The sequence below is a fragment of the Alosa pseudoharengus genome, unplaced genomic scaffold (genome assembly GCF_046254945.1).
Source record: "Alosa pseudoharengus isolate Yale_2024_CS ecotype anadromous, Long Island Sound unplaced genomic scaffold, YU_APseudo_1.1 YU_APseudo_1.1_scf_35, whole genome shotgun sequence".
Lineage (NCBI taxonomy): Eukaryota > Metazoa > Chordata > Actinopteri > Clupeiformes > Clupeidae > Alosa > Alosa pseudoharengus.
In genome coordinates, this window is record NW_027468743.1 from 229,882 (window position 1) to 245,402 (window position 15,521).

Consider the following 15,521-nt stretch of genomic DNA (forward strand, 5'->3'; position numbering starts at 1 on the left):
GAGACACCATTAATGCAGTGCTCATTATACATGATTAGAGTCTCGTGACTGCCGGCTACTGCGTGCGTGCGTGCGTGTGTAGGTCAAAGTCCGCCGATCGCAGCATTCCCCTATTTTGTAAAATTATTTTTTACTCTCCTGGGTGTTGCAATGGATATCAATGATTCATATGATTGCCCTCAGTAAAAAAACACAAGAAACAGGAATGCAATCAGTTACAAACACTCAGGTTCTCTGCTTCATAAGATGTCGCCGGCGATCGGGAAGACGCTGAGCAGAGGGCACCGTCGCGTAAAACAACGTGAGTCGGCGGAAACTGCCGGACGGTGCTTCAGGCCGGATTCGAACCGGCGATGCCATTCTTAAAGTGCTATGTAGCACAGCGCTGCCTTTCCCATGTGTGCTACGGAGACGCTGATTAATGCAGTGCGAATTATACATGATTAGAGTCTCGTGACTGCCGGCTACTGCGTGCGTGCGTGCGTAGGTCAAAGTCCGCTGATCGCGGCATTCCCCTATTTTGTAAAATTATTTTTTACTCCTCTGGGTGTTGCAATGGATATCAATGATTCATATGATTGCCCTCAGTAAAAAAACACAAGAAACAGGACGCAAACAGTTACAAACACTCAGGTTCTCTACTTCATAAGATGTCGCGGGCGATCGGGAAGACGCTGAGCAGAGGGCACCGTCGCGTAAAACAACGTGAGTCCGCGGAAACTGCCGGACGGTGCTTCAGGCCGGATTCGAACCTGCGATGACATTCTTAAAGTGCTATGTAGCACAGCGCTGCCTTTCCCATGTGTGCTACGGAGACACCGATTAATGCAGTCCTCATTATACATGATTAGAGTCTCGTGACTGCCGGCTACTGCTTGCGTGCGTGCGTGTGTAGGTCAAAGTCCGCCGATCGCAGCATTCCCCTATTTTGTAAAATTATTTTTTACTCTCCTGGGTGTTGCAATGGATATCAATGATTCATATGATTGCCCTCAGTAAAAAAACACAAGAAACAGGAATGCAACAACCTGGTCTCACGGGAATCCGTGAAATAGCCACGGACGCTTAACTCAAAATCCGTGGTGGGCCCACGGAATCACTGAAATTTCCGTGAAACTCACACGGATTTCGTTCCAATGCAAGTTAATGACAATATATTCCGTGGCTATTTCACGGATCGATCCCCGTTTAACAACTGAGTGCAGATTTCGCTCAACGGATGTTGTTATCTTATTGGGAAACACACTTTTGATACAATCAGTTCGATTTTTATGTAATGTTAGCCTGTCAGGCGTTGCATTCCATCCCTGTTTCAACAACTGAGTGCAGATTTCGCTCAACGGAAGTTACATTTCCGTGAAACACACACAGATTTCGTTCCAATGCAAGTTAATGACAATATATTCCGTGGCCCACACACGGATCCCCCGTTTCAACAACTGAGTACAGATTTCGGTCAACTGACTTTTATAACTTTGGGATACATGGATATTGAATAATTACAGTCGTTTCAGGACTGCATATTTGCCGTTGGCTTAAATGATGCCCTTATTTAAGTGGGATATTTAATAAAAACGTTCTCACTTCTCATTTCAGCGAGGCATAGTAACCGTTGCTAGGTAAACAAAGCCCATGTCAGAAGCGTATCCCCAGAGAATGTCAACTTAAAAAGAATAGCTTACTGATAGCACTAGTTCTTTCGTCTCAATACTGATTATGAAGTTGTTATAAATGTAATACACTACTGCAGAAATGTTTATATTGCTTAAGGTGGAAATAAAGTTCTTTGGCAAAGAGATGCATTCTGGGAAGTGATGTGTTTAAATGTAATGGCTACATATACCCAAGTTTCTTTCATTCGGAGATTTATGCTCATTATTTTACAAATTTGAGCAAGGATATAAAATATTAAGACTACTTTTTCATTGCTATTGATATTTTGGCGCAATTTTGTGCATCGCGTCACTGTGTGCGACGATCCCAGGGCGACGCTCGAAAAAGGAAACAGCCCCAGTGTGATAGGCTGGTTGCTGTCATGTGACACACGCCACCACAAGAAAGCGGAAACGCATCGTAGAGCGAGAGCTGGCTGGCTATGTGGGGTAAGGTAAGCTAAACTACGTTAATTTAGTAAATAATAATAATAATGGTGTTGTTTTTTGTTGTTTCGAACAAAATATAGGTATACTTATCATGACCAAAAACCCTTCATGCTGTAAAACAACTAGAATCACGCGAAATTAGTGCAATTTCTTAGTGAATGTCTTATAATGGTAAAAGACGTGGACAAATGCGTGATAATTAGCCAAATAAATAATTGTTATGGTTATTTGGTTAAATTATCGAAATGAGTGCGATGGTGATTGAGATGGTGTTTGACATTAAATTATAAGCAGGTCAGTTTCACATAATAAGCTATTTGTTTCTTTGGGTCTGGGTAATTCATGTGACAAAAAATTCTGTTATGCTACTACCGTTTTTCTGAAAAACAAAGCAACATTTCTATCTCCAAAATAATGCATTTCTGAGTGTACTACGTAGTGCATGCAGCTTTTAATGTCCAAAGTAGCCTATACTGATTTTCCTGCATAAGAACTACAAATACTCCTTCAAAACTACAGTGTTGACACTTGAAGTTGTGGAGTTATATTTTAGTAGCCTATTCTATAATAGAATAAATACCCACATCAGTTTTACCCTTGTCTCACCTGTATACAAGGGTACAAGGTGTATGAATTGCAGTAGTGATCAAATGAAAAAGGAAAGAAAGGTGTCCTGATGTGTTGTTTAGGGATGGTGCTGCAATGTTTTCTCGACATATCTTTATGTCTTTTTTTCTCCCCTCTACTTATGTTTTCACAGATCCTTGCTCCTGATATCCTGATGTATGGGTTGCATTTCATTAAATTACTCCAACAGAACACTCACAGAAAGGAGAGTGGTGTCAAACTACAAGACAGCCAGTATGTAAGCAAGGCCTTGTTTGTCCTTGTTTGGCTACTCATTTGTCAACTTCCTGAAGAGGCTGAAGCATGCTGGCCTTGACACCTCAGTCCTTGCTTCCATTAACAGCTGTGTTATGGAGTGCATCCTCACATCATGGTCTACTGCAGCGGTGGATACAGAGGACAATTGGCAGGTATTTTACATCACTTTTACATTACTTTTACTGTGATTTTGCTAGATATGGTTGTCGCTGTGCTAAATATAGGCCCATATTGTAGATTTAGATTGTTTCTACAGATTGTAGAAAGTAGATTGAACTGATACATTTAGGCCTACACTGTTAAGGGACAGCTGAATTGACCACCTAAACCATATATTTTCTGAAAGCCTATAGCCTCTAGATGTCAATTAATATACATTAAGACATGTCCCACCTTCCCACTGACTTTGGTGCATCATAAGGCGTACATAGGCCCATATTGTAGATCGAGAAACGCATTGTACAGCTGATATATTTAGGCCTACACTGTTAAGGGACAGCTGAATTGACCACCTAAACCATATATTTTCTGAAAGCCTATAGCCTCTAGATGTCAATTAATTAAGACATGTCCTACCTTCCTACTGACTTTGACATATCAAAACTCCACCTCTGAAATGGGAGTGGTCAACTTTTTTTATGTTTTTCCTTCACTGTTTTTTTTGTGGGTGTCTCAGAGATCCCACCTTTGGAACATTTGTCAGGGGCCTCAAGGGGGTGCCGTGCGTTTTGGTCCCATCCCTCTAGCACCTAGCTTTACCGCGCCAGCAGAGGGAAACCTTGTATGTTTCGAACCGTTTATCTCCTTCCGGGAATAATCCACCGACTCCAAACTGAGCCTGGCTTGTTTGTGATGTCCCGTTGTTCAACATATTCTGATTTCATACTGATCGGATCAACATAAGTGTGCTTTTTGGCTAAAAATTGAAAAATGGCTAAATGTTAAAGCAACACCAAAGAGTTTTTTGTACCTTAAAATAGTGTTTCCAAAATCGTTTCAGTGGTTCATCAACTCGTAACAGGGTGAACGGCACTTTCTGCATCCGCTTCGAGGCCCTCTATCGGCTATAACCGCACTATGTAAGTTTGCCGGATCGGGTAGCGGATATGTAGTTCGATGGAATGAGACATGAGAAACTACAAATTTGACTTGCATCTGATGTCGCAATACATCGTACTTTCATAAAATCATGCAACATATTCTACCTTGTCTGTGGACATTGTTATTTGCAAAGCTGGTGCTGGATAAACAAATAGTGCGTGCGACAGAGGAAAAGTTCTTTGGTGTTGCTTTAAATTGCCAAAAAAGTAGGCACAATGCTTTGCGTTACAGCTAGAGCGATGAAACTTTGCACGCTCTATGTGGGTCTTGTGCAGAAGGTCTGACTTGAATTTCAGCCTCGTAGCTCCATGCTACCACCCAAAACTCCACCTCTGAAGTGGGAGTGGTCAACTTTTTTAAAGTTTTTCCTTCACTGTTTTTTTTGTGGGTGTCTCAGATATCCCACCTTTGGAACAGTTGTCAGGGGCCTCAAGGCGGTGCCGTGCGTCTTGGTCCCATCCCTCTAGCACCTAGCGTTACCGCGGCAGAAGAGGGAAACCTTGTATGTTTCGAACCGTTTATCTCCTTCCGGGAATAATCCACCGACTGGATGTGTCCCGTTGTTCAACATATTCTGATTTCATACTGATCAGACCAACATAAGTGAGTTTTTTGGCTAAAAATGTAAAAATGGCTAAACGTTAGCAATTCTACTGCTTTGTTATTTTGCCACCATATGTACCCTAGCAACACCCAAGCAACCACCTTAATTACCCTAGCAACACCCAAGCAACCATCTTAATTACCCTAGCAACCACTTGTATAATGTCAAGCTAGCAACCACCATAGCAACCAACATGCTTACCCTAACAACCACCATAGCAACCATGTTATTTTGCATAGCAACCACCATATCTACCTTAGCAACACCATAGCAACCATTCAATTTACCCTAGCAACAACCACAATATGACCATAGTAACCACATGACATGTCCTAATGTATGTTAAATCACACCTACAACTGACCAGCTTTCAGAAAATATATGGTTTGCATGGCTGAAACTGCTTTGCCTTTGAGTTGGAGCTCAAAACTTATCATATGTGTACCTCGTTCGCCAATATACAAAATAGTGCCATGTATAGAGTTATGAACACTGATCGTATGATATGCAAAAGTCTGCAGGAAAGTAGGTCAGGCTTTCAGAATACAGTGGGACATGTCTCAATTCATGCTAATATTGGGTGCAAGGGGGAGGGAGGGAGGCTGCTTTTAAAAGAGAGGGAAAGTATAATATTTTTAATATTGTTTTCAGATGAAGAATTGGTGCGGTGGTGAGGCTGGAGCACCCCTGGCTTTTGCCGTATGGGTTGACTTCAGCAGTGAGTCACCCACCGTTAATTTCACAGGTATATGTAATATGTTTTTATTCAACAACATTTCAATGATGAGATCTATCGAAGATGACATTCAATGGAAGAACAATTATTTTAGTATGGTCACAATCTGGCCCTGAGTTTTGATAAAAATGATATTGACATGGCAACACAAACCGAATTGATAATGGATTTTAAGGGTTTTTTTCCCGGTTACGGTTCATTTAGGGCCAAAGTATCTTGAGGCCTTTTGGACCAATGACAGGAAGGCTGAGCTGCTAAACATGTACACTAATAGGGGTGTGTCAAGTGGTATGTATAAATGAAAGTGGTGTTAAGGTTTGTTTCTGTGTCAATCCTTTCTTGAAGTTCAGAAAAGGAACCTTAACATTTGTTTTTAATGACACTGAGCGTACTGTCTTACAGATGCTTTGGGGGGTGAGAGGCCATACGTTGACCCTGATATCAGTGGCACACATTGCCGGATGGCAATTGGCCGTCTGATAAAAGAACATGGTATGACTGGCATTGTATGTTTTCAATTTCCTTATTTAAAGATCAAAATGATGCAGACTACTGAATCTGATTACACTTTAACACCCTTCTATCTCAGCACTGAGTCAGGGTTTGTCTCGGTCTGAATATCTGCCACAACACAGCCTTGGTGGCCTGAGGAATTGCCCTTTGCCTCAGTCAGTGACGGTATGTTAATATTGACCAACTATTACTGTTTCAACTGCATGCACACAGCTGTTGCAACATGATTTGACTTTTCATAAGAGTATATGATAAAACCAGTAATGATGCATTGTTTGCCATTTTTTATGGAAAAGGTGAAGGGCGTAAAGCTTTCACTGCTGAAAAGCTGAGGCAGGTGGTACGCTCATACAATGCGTATTACAATCTCCAGGTATATATACAAATGCATGAACCTGTCTAAAACCTTTTGCATACCAGTGTGTTTTACAGACTAAAACAGATTTGTACACACATATCTAACAATAATGTGCTTTTCCTTTAATCTGTTGAGCTGCAGCAGTCTGTTGAGGCACCACCATCACCCCCATCACCAGCACCAGCAGCAACACCAACAGCAGCACAAACACCACCAGCACCACAAACACCACCAGCAGCAGCGGCAGATCATAAAGAAGGATCACAATACTACATGTCATTTCCTTTAATGTGTCAACATCTTTTGGAAAAGTAAAGCATCTATCATCATAAAGCAATCTCACTTTTCTTTGTTGATAAGCTACGTGTTTTTCATCGTAATTGATTCAATATCCAAGTGTGACAGTTTTGGTGTACTATGAACAGAACAGGACAATTGGAAACAGTTAGCCACCTATGTTACAGAGTCTAAAAACAAGCAGATTAGCACTAGCAGATTTAGAAATAGCTTCTTTCCCAATGCAATAACAATAAAGGAATTCATTCATTTAGTCATTTCAGTTTGTATTACTACTTTCATTATTATTGTTGTAATCTCACATGTACTATGGCTATCATAATTAAAATGAGATAGATACATAGATAATGTGTCAGTGAAAATACATATATGAGCCAATGTTCCAGCAGATGGGGTATGGATATCGGGCATGCATATCCACTCCTAGGCCTATTCTCCTACACTCCCCCTGTAGTAGCCAGCATTACATTGAAATCTCTCACTTTGGCCTATAGGACACTGACTGGATCTGCTCCTTGTTATTTTAATTCAATGATCAAGATGTACTTCCCCAACCGCCCACTGCTGTCTTCTGATTACCATTTGTTCTGTCGACCACTCATGAACGCTAAATTCAAGACTCTTCCTCAGTGGTTCCATGTGGGTGCAATAAGTTGCACAGTGCTCTTTGTTCCTGTGATAGTTTACAGTGTTTTAAAAGGGGTCTAAAGGCACATTTGTTCAACATGCACTTAGTCCATTAAACAGTAAGCAACTTGTTATTATATCATTGATTGAATGGGCATTTGTTTATTAGCCTATTGCTTGTCCTTATTACAGTCTGATCAACATCTTAATTTATTCCCTGTTCAATTTAAGTGTTATATCGTTTTATATATTTATATGTTGCTTTGAACAGCAAAGATTAGGATAATGAGCCTCCTTATTCTTCAGCCAAGCAGGTAGGCCTACGGGGCGTTGCCTAGCAACAAGGGTCAGAAGTAGCCTACTGTACACGTTTTTCGATATTTTGTGGAATTATACTTCTTTTCATTGAATGCCAATGAGTCATGTACTAACTTGCTTTAACTATTTCTCTACATATTATACCCAGCAAAAGTCGTCTGTGCCAGTGTGCATCCTAACAATAATTTGTTTATGTTTTAATACAAAGCCGTTTTAATGAACTACAAATTCGGCGCCATTGTTATAAAGCAGCGTTGAAATGAACGCTACACGTCATGGGGCATGTAGTCTAATTACAGAAATAGCTATAATTTCAAAATTACAAAAATATTTGTATATATAACATGAGAAACATGCTTGAATTATTAAGATGTATCACCTGCTTGACTATAAAGTCAAAAGCTTGCAACATTTGTAATATTTTTAAATACATGTTATTTTCCCATTTTTGCACATGAGGTAGCCTACATATATCATTGCATATATCAGATAAAAGCACAATATAGATGTTATGAGGTGCTTGGTTTGATCCATGAACTTGTGTGCATCCAAAATCTCTTATTGCAAAATCCTTAGAGAAGCTGATTAAAGCTGAGCTCCTAATCAAGGTGCAACCTCTCTTGGATCCTTCCCAGTTTGCCTATAGGGCCAAGAGGGGGGTGCAGGATGCTACCATCACTCTACTAAGTCTTCTCTATAAACACCTGGAGGAAAGTGGGAATCATGCAAGGTTGCTCTTTGTAGATTTCTCCTCGGCATTTAACACCATCCAACCCCACCTACTGATTGAGAAACTACTGAACAACTTTAGCCTTGACCCAAGCCTGATTGGTTGGCTACTTGATTTCCTCACGCAGAGTTCAGAGAGTGAGGGTAAATAAAGTGCTGTCCAGTGGCCTAACATCATCCACAGGCTCACCTCAGGGGTGTGTTCTCTCCCCCCTGTTGTACATACTGTACAACAATGACTGCCGCAGCCAGTATGACAACAGGCACATTCTAAAATTTGCAGATGACTCTGTAATTGTCAGTCTCCTGAATTCCCATGAGAATGAGCATGGCCCTGTTATCAATGAATTTGTGTCATGGTGTGAAGATGCTTTTTTGCATCTGAACATCAGTAAAACCAAGGACATGTCCATAGATTTCAGACGCCTTCCCCCTGTTCCAAAGCACAGTGTCATCAACGATCAAGATGTTGAAATTGTATCATCTTACAAGTACCTAGGCACCTTGATTGATGACCGGCTTAAGTTCGACCTGAACACCACCTCGGTGTGCAAGAGAGGGCAACAAAGACTCTCTGCACTTAGGAAACTGGCTAAGTTTCAGGTGGACAAAACATTGATGGCATTGTTTTACAAAGCTTTTATTGAGTCAATCCTCACATTCTCCATTATCTGCTGGTATGGAAATGTCACCATCAGAGACAAAAATGCACTTTCCAAGATAGTAAATGTGGCCAGTAAGATAGTGGGAGTGAAGTTTGTTAGTCTCACCGAATATTTTAATAAGCAGGTGTTCAACAAAGCGATACAAATATATCAAGACACAAGAATACAACCCTGTATTCTGAATACGTGCTGCTGCCACCTGGCTTGCGTTTGTTGGCATCCTATTGCTTTTAACCATAGGTACAAAAATTCCTTCATCCCCTTTTCTATTCAAGTACTGAATGTACACAACAGGAAAAGATAGATTTGTCCATTTAGTGACCCCCCCCCCATATTCATTCACTTCCTCCTCTTATATCTAACTTATTTAATTAAGTTTTATCTTGGTTTTACTGACTTTTTAGGCATTGTCAGACCTATTTATGTCGTGTGGTATGTGATCCTGTCTGCAATCAAATTGCCCATTTGGGACAAAGAAATAAATTGAACTTGAAAACTGTCAAAAAATGCAGCCGAATAGCTGTGTGGATGGTACTTTGCAGGGCTGTCGCGTAGGTCAAAACTGACCAGCAGAACTGACCATGTCATGCAAATTATGTTTATTTCATATCAAAACACTTGCATCAGATAAAAGCACAATATAGATGTTATGAGGTGCTTGGTGTACTCAAGTAAATGTACTCCGTTACTGTCTGGCTCTGACTGCGCTGTAGTAGAATTTGCTATATGCACATGATGGGAATGCTCTATGTGTCTCTGCTGTCTTTGAAATGGCAGGTTATCTTTTGTGTGTATTCCTGTTTTGCTTTACTGATGCTAGGGGAAAGTTTGGCTCTCGTTGTTCTCAGATCAGTTTCATCCTTGGCTCTGAAGGCGTTCTCGGCAGCCTATGGACATCTCCTGTCATGTCTTCCAGTTAGCCGGGTCTTTGTGTGTGTCACATCATCGATGCACTTACTGATGTAAGAAGTAACAGGAGCTCCCATGCCACAAGGCACCTGGACCCTCTAGACCACAGTCAAAAACAACAGCAAGTATAGTACAATAGCAACAATGACTTAAAACAAATATCAAAAGCAGTAATTACTCTGTGGCACTTTTAAATGTTTAGTGAATGAAAGTTCTTCTGCCAGTTTGTCCTAACAACTGCAATACAAGAAGTAGTGGGAGACAAGCTAACAACACACAACACGGTGATTCTGTTGAGAAAACAGGGTGGTAAAACATGTGTGATACTTCCTATTCAATATGGCAACTAGTAGTCTTTATTAACTTATATTATATAAAAAAATACAAAAGAACAACACTCAGCTAAAATATTTGTTGACTGTTGAGTGAGTGAGTGAGTGAGTGAGTGTGTGTGTGTGTGTGTGTAGATCTTTATCTTGCAGGCTCCCAGGTTGGCAGACAGGTTTTCCCGCTGAGAAAAAAGGGGGAAGATGGTTAGTGAAAAAGACTGTAACCTGTATTCCAGTTTGATTAGATATTCTAGTGGAGGGATGTTTAGATTAACCAATGTCATAATAGTGTTACAACTAATAAAATATCTGAATACTCCACAGTATGGAAATAAAAAAAACTGGGCCCTGACATTCTGAATTGACAAAAGTTACATTATCAACATCTCAGGTTAGTACATTTACAAGTTCAGAGTGCAAATGAATAAAAAATAGTTTATAGCTCACACTCACCCCAGACAACACTCTACTACCAATTGCCATAAAACCCTACTGTTCATACTTGAATTTCCCCTTGGGGATCAATAAAGTATCTTTCTATCCATCTAAAACATCAGGTACACAGGAGTGTTACAATATAAACTGATTTACGGTATATATGTTTACATGTAGCCTGCAGTACCGGTATATAACTAAATTATAGCATAGACTATAATAACTAAATCTGGTACATTTACATGTCCTACAGTATATGTATGGCTGCTGGAACAACGTAATTTCCCTTTGTGTAATTGTGAGTATCTGGTGTAAAAGATAACCAACTCACCACATTTTGGAAGGCACCCAATCTATTAGGATCTCCATCTTCCCCTGTGGCAGGCAAACAAAGACATAGAAAAATAGTGTCTTGCTTAAAAAGATAACATTGCACTCAACTTAACATTCAAATTTTAACACTTCACATCAGTGACTATCAGCGTTTTGTAGACACGTAACACTTTTTATGATGTTCAGTTAATATCTCCTCATGGTCCACTCACTTTACATTCCCTATACGAGCTGTAAAACATCCTGGTCAATTTACACAGTCCCATAAACTGGAACATAGAGTAACTGCAGACAAACATTCTGGGGTTGGTAGCATCTCTAACAATACTAAAACATGCCATGAATATTTTTCAGAGAATACTTTATATTATATTTATATATAATATAGGGGTGAGTTATCTCTGGCGTGTCTTGTTCGGGATTTTGAACATAAACACAAAGATGAACAAACGCAATATCTGGTACGATTACTGATACTGACAGTTACTGATCACTGATTTCAATTATTCCGCAGTGCCATTATACATTTTTAAAAGTGATCAAAAAGTACTGTTACATCATCCATTGTTTTATTTTCAATTTTGTGTATGGAAATAACCTTTGTCTTTCTCTTTTTTAGTACTCTTCTGTACTGCTGCTTGTACATAGGGCTGTTGTGGGGGCACTCTTGTTCTTCACTTCCTTTTCTAGAAACTGTTTGACATAAGCAAATAGTAGAATGTTAATCAAAATGTTAACATACATACAGAACACAAATAACAAGCATATCATATAATTCATCATACAGTGTACAGATTAGGGCCTGTATCTTACATTCTCCGCAACTGACTTTCTTCCCTAACGCAATTACCATTGCTAATCTACACTTGGTGGAAAGCCACATTTTCTGACATGAAGATGGCCTCCTCTCATTGACCCGGCAAATTGTTTGGATCGGTCAGCGCTTTCTTTCCTGAAAGAATACAAGCAACACAAACAATACACAATGTACAATAAGGTCAAATGTGAAATGTAGGAGTGATGTCATGATATTTTTCTGTACATTTTGTTATTTGATGTCATCTAATTTTCAGTGTCCCACATTTTTCAGAATTGGGGTTGTATAGAGACGTTATAATGTATAGAAAATGTGGAATCACCTTTAACCATTAAGGTGAAAATGTCCTTAATGTTATTGAGGCATTTACTTTCCCCCCCACTTAACCTCAGGCCCTGAGGGAGAAGCATTTGTGGGTTTCTCTTTGGGTATTCAAGAAGGAGGACGGGACTCCAGCCCACAGCATTGAGCTTCTCAATCTGAAAAAAAAAAACCCTGTTACTTTAAAAAAACATTTATAAATTGTGCCAGTGATATATGTTTACGTTTATGTATTTAGCAGACGCTTTTATCCAAAGCAACATACATATAAATTACAACACGCTACGGGCTAGCAGATGCTACGGGAATGCACTAGTTGAGAATGTACTAGTTGAGAATGTACTTGTTGAGAGTGTATGTGGGAAAGGTGTGAAAATATGTGCGTGGGTTTGGTGTGCATGTCTATTTGCATGTGTGCATGATTCATGTATGAACGTGTCACTACAGGAGCATAGTAGAGGTATTACTCATTTTGACACTTCATTCTTAAAGGTTGTATCAGTGATCCTGGCGGATATTGCCTGTGTTTTTGTTATTGTTTATGTTCAAATTTCTTAGCAGACGTTTTTGTCCGATATATAACTCATTTTATATTTTGTCTGAGGACCAAACAAGACACACAAGAGATAACTCAACCTTACCACCAGTATTCATTTTTAAAAAATCCATGCAATGCTTGGTTATTGTTAGTGGTGTACTACCAACCACAATGTTAATGTCCGGTAGACTCCGCGGTTTGTGGTGCATGGGCTGCGTAAAAATACCAGAGTCTTTTTCAGCGCCTAGAATGACAGGAGAGCTAGCCGACCATGAGAAAATATTAGCTGAACATTATAAAAGTGTTTTGTCTTTACAAATCGCTCATCATCGCTGATACAACCTTTAACCTAACATTAGTACTATGGTAATGTAACCAGGGCCTGTGCTAGCCATTTGGGTGCCCAAAGCACAAATGCATGGTGCCACTCTGGTGCCCCCACTATTTTGGATACTTTATATTGTTGGTTGGTTTAATAGGCCTACTGTTGGCAATGAAAAGTCGTAAATCTACTATGGGTCTCCAACGTCGCTCTGTCAGTAGCCTGGCTGCCTGCCCCTTCTGAAGGCTAAAGCAGTAGGCTACCTTTAAACATAATTGTTGCTGAGAGGAATCCCAGCCTACGAATTCAATAACAAAATAAATCATTCATAATTAAAAATTACCTTGATTTAGGCTACTTGGGTATGGCATAAGGCTTGGCTACACACAGTAAGGTTAATGTGCAAAAAATGAATGAAGTGGCTATTGGCTCGCAAATAAACAGCGGATGGAAAACCTGACACAGTTTGAACTAAATTTAAACTGAACATTGAAGCATAAAATACCAATCATATTTGATATTGGCCATGAGTTCCAACATTGAGCAATATAATCAAACAATCCAAAAGTTAATTAGGCATAAATCCAAACTAGACCGAGAATCTTCTGCTTTTGATACCATGCCACTCCAAATGTGTCTCACCATAAAACGCAGGAAAAAATACCTTAGGCCTGTTGTCCATGAAGGCATGCCTGGCAAATTGATATTTTATGAAGATGTAACTGGTTGCTTTGCTTTCATTAATGGTTTAGCTAGTCAAGTTTGCAAGGAAGAGACATAACGTGTGAACAGGCCACAATATCCAGTAGGGACGCGCTCACACAGATGCGGTAGCGGGCAGGAGAACTGTTAGCACAGGCTTTACATAAAATTATTCAACAGAAGCCTTATAAGAAATAAATGCCTGCCTCGAATAAAGGCCTGTGGTTTGCACAACCTAAGTAGCCTAAATAAAAGACCCGCCACAATTTGAGGATTTGCGGCATGATGATTTTCTACGAGCTATATTTTTTTGGTGCCCCCCAGGCACTTGGTGCCCCACGCGCAGTGCATGTTCTGCTTGTGCGGAGCACCGACACTGAATGTAGCACAAATGACTTACCAGAATAATAGCATCATCCATCAGATGGGAGGTCAGTTGATTCTTTTTGGTATTGGCCTCCCAGGTTTCCTTTTTTTCATTGAAGCTTTCTAGTTGTTTTTTTTGCCTCAGCTTCTGTGGCTGTGGTGCCGTGCATACTGGGCATATTTTGCACCCATTAAAAATGGATGCAAGACATGCAGGGCATTTTTTTTTTTAACCCTCCCATGACAGGCTGCAAAAAATCAACAAGAAAAGCATACCGGTAATTAGAATTGCTATTGTTTAAAAATACAAATTCCTCAGTTGTTTAGAGAGATTGAACCATTAAACAACATGTTCAGTCTTTCAACTCAGTTGTAATAAAGGCAATCCTGTAATAAACAAGATTTCATCTATTTCAAGACTGATATTTGGGACCAACTCAGGGTATCTAGTATAACACTATGCGATTTGCTGTTCCTACATTAAACGTGGATTGATGATTCGGTGTTCCCCCAATGCCAATTGGATATTTAACAGAATCCGATGCTCTTCAGGTTAACAATAATAAAGTAACAATTTAGTGTCTTTCAAATTTGTGAAAATAAAAATCTTGGAATACTTACTATATGAGAATGAAAGGGTGAGTGTGTGTGTCTGTGTGTGTGTGTGTGAGAGAGAGAGAGAGAGAGAGAGACAAGCATGTATCTCGTAAATTATCTGTAACAAAGACAAAAAACATTATTAGAATGATATTTTATCTCTACATTATTAGCAAAAATGATAGATATGATATGATTACTAGTTACATGTTCTACAAGAATAGAATCTCCTTGACTCTAATCGCCTGACCATCAAATTGCTCAGTAACCATTCATGTTATATTCTACACAAGAATGATTGAAGCACATGCGTACATTGCACACACATAAGATATCATATCCACTTGGCGCCTACTACTACTACTTTTGCATACCCCCCCCCCCCAAAAAAAAAAAAAAACAACCCCTGCTGATCTGCACCATCTATCTATCATAATATATAAAGCAGCAATCGTCTGTGTGTCTGTGGCTCGCTGGGTACTTGTATAAACTTAGCCTTGCCAGACTTATAAACGCTTTAACTTCAAGTAGTAGCATGAACTATACAGGATGAAACCATTTGGCTTAGCTAGCTGCTAATGTGGCATCCAAAAGCCCATGTCTGGTTGCCCAGTTGGCAAGTAGCTGCTACTTCAGAAAGTTAATGTTGAGCCCTGAACACAAAATTTTGCTGGCGCAGAAATTAGGTGGAAGCGTGTTACACATATATGCAAATTGTGCCACATAGCTGGCGATGCCAAAAGTACACGTCCAAATCAATGTAAATAAACCAACAGCAGAGTTCCGAATTAGCTAATCTATCTAGCTAGCAGAGGCTCTGGCTAAGTACGTTGCATTTTATTTTGATGCAACAAAGAATTGTATTATGTCAGTCTCTTTCAAATACAGCTCTTACAGTGGAGTTCGAAATAAACAAA

At 39.7% G+C, this 15,521-nt stretch overlaps 3 long non-coding RNA genes across 7 annotated transcripts; 2 read left to right on the forward strand and 1 right to left on the reverse strand.

Moving 5' to 3' along the window:
* Positions 1-1,923: 1,923 nt before the first annotated feature.
* LOC143101438 (uncharacterized) lies at positions 1,924-6,063 on the forward strand. Of its 2 annotated transcripts, none has more exons than XR_012982320.1 (6): positions 1,924-2,107; positions 2,863-3,139; positions 5,344-5,437; positions 5,633-5,716; positions 5,831-5,920; positions 6,018-6,063. It is a non-coding gene; the product is annotated as an uncharacterized LOC143101438 (long non-coding RNA). The 2 variants fall into 2 exon arrangements; XR_012982321.1 differs by having other exon boundaries at positions 1,924-2,102.
* Positions 6,063-6,858, forward strand: LOC143101439 (uncharacterized). Of its 2 annotated transcripts, XR_012982323.1 has the most exons (3): positions 6,063-6,106; positions 6,238-6,314; positions 6,441-6,858. It is a non-coding gene; the product is annotated as an uncharacterized LOC143101439 (long non-coding RNA). The 2 variants fall into 2 exon arrangements; XR_012982322.1 differs by lacking the exon at positions 6,063-6,106 and having other exon boundaries at positions 6,113-6,314.
* A 2,661-nt stretch (positions 6,859-9,519) lies between these two features.
* On the reverse strand, positions 9,520-14,942 carry LOC143101428 (uncharacterized). 3 transcript variants are annotated; one of them, XR_012982308.1, is made up of 7 exons: positions 14,629-14,942; positions 14,042-14,255; positions 12,081-12,237; positions 11,755-11,893; positions 11,540-11,634; positions 10,940-10,983; positions 9,520-10,355 (listed from the first exon to the last, which is right to left on the reverse strand). It is a non-coding gene; the product is annotated as an uncharacterized LOC143101428 (long non-coding RNA). The 3 variants fall into 3 exon arrangements; XR_012982309.1 differs by lacking the exon at positions 14,629-14,942 and having other exon boundaries at positions 11,792-11,893; positions 14,042-14,622; XR_012982307.1 differs by lacking the exon at positions 14,629-14,942 and having other exon boundaries at positions 14,042-14,622.
* Between the last annotated feature and the right edge of the window lie 579 nt (positions 14,943-15,521).